At 33.8% G+C, this 4310-nt stretch overlaps 1 pseudogene; it reads right to left on the bottom strand.

Moving 5' to 3' along the window:
• The window catches only part of LOC108376505 (endothelin-converting enzyme 1 pseudogene), an 11786-nt pseudogene extending 7482 nt beyond the window's left edge, over nt 1-4304 (bottom strand).
• Nucleotides 4305-4310: the final 6 nt, after the last annotated feature.

Raw genomic sequence — 4310 nt, forward strand, 5'->3', positions numbered from 1 at the left:
TCTGTTAAATGAGCTTCGCGTGTAAGCTGTTACCCAACGCACAGCATTACATACGTAGAAGTCTGTTGGTTTATGATTTCTACGTAAAAACACGTACGTAACAGAGCCTTAACTCCCAGTTACACATCTTTATCGCCGATTATGATGTTTAACTGGGAGAATATTTTTACTGTTGCTACACGAATTCAAAGTTGTCAACTATTATTTTCTTAAGGGAGAAGAGGGAAATAAAGTGCGAATACTCTCCCTTCTCACTCACTCGCTTAAGCGAAATTTAAAATTTGGCAAACTCTATGGATTAGAGCACAGTCTAATCACGGCAACATTCAACTTCGGTTTTTAAGAATAATTTTGACATGTCCCATTTCTCTTTTCCTTTTCACATTATCCTTTACATGTACTTCCGAAAACAGAGATGTACCGTAAGGGAGAGCAACACATAACAGCTAATTCAAAGTAATCCAAAAAAGAAGTTTCATTTCATTTTAATAAAGTTTCATTTAATTTGAAATAAGTTTCATTTAATTTGAATAAAGTTTCATTGAATCTGAAAAAGTTCTCATTTAATTTGAATAAAGTTTCACTGAATCTGAAAAAGGTTTCATTTAATTTGAAAAAGGATTCGCTTAATTTGAAAATGGTTTCATTTAAACTGAAAATGCTATATAAACCTCTGAATCTACACATTTTCACGACAAAATTTCGAACTTCACTGAAATCCGAGGTCCAGTTGAGAAATTTTTACTTTTACATAGAATTTCAGTTATTTTACAAGTGTAGCCTTCTCTAGTGAGTTGCACTCGACATGGGCTCCGTGAAACAAGATAGGCTTAAATCTGGTTTCATAGAGCTAATGAAATGGTTTGGGCGAGAGACCTAAGCTTTTACCGATAGCTCCCCTACAACACTACAAGGCAACCGACGCCTTTCTTACCCTTTCCCCAATGTTTGGCTTCCACGACAGCTTCCTATCCAGGATCAAGCCTGAGTACTTGACGCCAGCTCCGTCTTGCTGGGATTAACTGCGAGGCTGCCGTTGATCATCCACCTAGTTACCTTGAGCCAGATAAAAAAGGGTGTCTAGAAATCATCCCTTAACCAAAAGTTCTACATCATCTACATAGGCGATCACCCGACAGCCAATTTTTTCCAGTTCCTCTAGAAGATAGTTTACAATCTCAATCCAATCGTAAACATTTTTCCATAGGCTAAATTTAATTAAAAAATGTATTTAATTTGTTATCTTTACTAGTATATATTTGGAAGCCGTTTTTTACTGTTCGAAATACTAGAGAACAGCTGTACCGATATTTTTGAAATTTTGGGCATCGAAAATCTATATATCAAGGGGCGTGGTACCTCGTTTGGCTTTAATTGAGCTTTAATTTCACATATTTTAGAGGCCAACGTGCGTAAAAAGCTAACTCAAATTCCAAGATTTGCGTTGCGTGAAATCTTGATTTGATGTTTGTGCTCATTTGACAATTTGGCGCGACTAAGAATTCAAATTTTGGAACAAATGCAGAATAGCTCCGATGCTCAAATAAAAAAAAAAATATTGGGACCATTAAAGATGATTGAGCTGAACGTAACGGTATTTTTTTTGCGGAAACGACTACAAAAGTTATTAACGTCAAAGCTCAAATTAAAATTTTTTTTAAAATCAAAATCTTTTGAAAACGAATGCATGGATTTTAAGAATTTTGATCTCATTTGATAGGAAATTTGATTGCCTTTAATATGATATACATATAACCCTCAGTAAGCAGAATTCTCCTTTCTGTGTTGCCGCAGAAGAGAAGCGGAACTCCTTTCTGCATACATTAATACGATTTTTGTGAAAACTATACAAAGCATATATAAAGTATGTATATCAAATTAAAGGGAATTAATTTTCCTATCAAATGAGCTTTTAAAATCTATGAATTCCTTTTTAAGAAATTTTGATTTAAAAAATTGTTTAATTTGAACTTTGGCCCTTAATACCTTTTGTAATTGTTTCCGCGAAAAAGGAAATATACCGTTGTACTCACCTCAATGATCTCTATCATATGTTTTTTTTTTAATTTGACAATCGGATCTGTTATGAATTTATGCCCAAATTTTGCTCAACTTCTGAAATTTGACAGAAATGCTACTCTGAGAAATCACGAGCGCAAATTGATTTCGGTTAATCAAATGTGAAAAACTTGCGTGCGTCTGTGCGTACAAAAACTCACGCCGGTAATATTAGGTTGAGCTGTTAATGTCTCCAGATCCTACATCCGAGCTTTCGCTTTCGCTGGGGGGAATTTAAATTATTTCTAGACAGACTTAGAGCTATTTCAACAGTATTAGAGTGGACTCTCCGCCCATGTACACACGGGCATTCGCAAAACATTCGTATCTTTTGATGCGAATGCGAATGTGTAAAATGATACGAAAATATTCTCAACATCCCTGGTACGTACTATGTACATACACATATGTGTAAGCGCAAACTTAAATATTAGGGTGTTCGATTATTCGACTTTGATCGAAGCCCGGTTTTCAAGTATTTGAAAAATGGCAATTTGAAAAAACCGGTTTCCTATTTTGTAATTAAGAAAAAACGGATAAACCGGTTTTATTTTACATATTTTCTCTACCGTAACACTTACGGCTCGTTAATACCAAAATTACCAATCTACTGCTGAAAATAGTTAAGCTTTAATTAAGAAATCAATGAGGTAAAATAAGTTCAATGTACCAATTACCGCCAAGTTCGCACTTAATGGAGCTCACCGATCTTAACAAGATTATAACTCTAAAACAACAGTCCTTTGTCAGGAAAAACTCCAGCATGTAGAACCGAAAATACACCATCCGCAGAACCAGACCAACTACACAAATACAGTCTATTAAAGAGAGGTCATTTGTCGAGTTTCAATCAACACCTTCGTCAACTCTCGCCTCTTGAATTCCATCATCGGAGCCCAACGCCTCCTATCACAGACGAAAAAGTCGAGTTGTTTCGTTAGGCTTGCGATACTTCGGCACGACTCTGGATATTGTAGCAGTTAAAGTGTACAGTCAAATTTAAATAAAATATATATACGCACACTAACATCAGCCTTTTTAACACTTCTCTCCCTACGCATAGTAATATTTGGTCCCCATTTCTTACCCATAAGTCCAAAAATAAAGTATCGATTTTGGGGTTTTATTCTCTTGGGTTGGCTATCGAAATATGTCCAAGATAGGTCTCAACCTTTTCAACCTGTTTGTACAATCAGAGCGAAAGGCTTAGTTGATCCTGTTAAAGAACGCCAAGTCATAGGGGCGATCGATTTTAATTTTGTAAAATGCGTTTTTCTTCTACAGGTAAGTTCTATATAAACTTTAACATACAAATTTTTTGTTATCTGATTAGTAGTTAATGGAATATTCAACTGAGTTTTTTTTAACAAAACTGTTTGAAGAAAAAGTCATAAGTCATTTTCTCTATGTTTCGCCAATACAATTTTTTTGTTTATTTCAAGATAATTATATTTCAAATCATGACATTTTGTTGAATGCGTGATTTGTACCATAAAATATTGAAAAGTTTTCTGAAGATAATTTTTTTAAAATTGCTTTTTTCAATCAATTTCATGTAAAATAAACCACTTTATTTAAGAACTTAAAAAAACTCATATAACTTCGTGAATTAAATAAATATTTTTCAAATTAAACACATTTCTTTTAATTTCAGGCGTCATATTTGATCGACCATTTTGTTTTCGTTTATTTTGACTTCAGATTCGAATTCAGTGACCTCAAATACCCCTGTAAACCTTTATAAACGTGAATATACTCGTTTTTTAAATTATGGGCACAAAATCCGTCACTGTCCAAACCCGTCGGATCTGACCCTTTCCTCACCCTGCGGTCAGATGAGTATTTATATAAAATGTAGTCGATTTACTGATTTAAATATAGTTCAGTAAGCTGCTACAAAAAAAAGACCAGTAAACGATTTTCGTCCGGTTTTCCAGTTTTCAGATACAAAATTTATAAAAATTTTCTATGTAGTCCAGTTTCTAATAAAATATTAATACAATTTGTTTATTAAGATATATGTAATTAAATTTATAAATTAATAGCACTAGTTATCAGCTTTCCATAAAATGAATATTTATAATTATTGGAAAATCCGGTTAATTCGATTGTAAAACTCGGTATTCGAAAAGTAAAGAGATTTAAAAAACCGCCTACGGTGGTTTGGAAAAACCAAGCCAATCACCCTAATAAATATAAATGCATTTATTTTACGCTCACCTTGAGTGCTCTCGCCGTTAAGTGATATGCCG

Source organism: Rhagoletis zephyria, unplaced genomic scaffold, assembly GCF_001687245.7.
Source record: "Rhagoletis zephyria isolate East Lansing unplaced genomic scaffold, Rhagoletis_zephyria_1.1 Rzeph_scaffold_10564, whole genome shotgun sequence".
Taxonomy (NCBI): domain Eukaryota; kingdom Metazoa; phylum Arthropoda; class Insecta; order Diptera; family Tephritidae; genus Rhagoletis; species Rhagoletis zephyria.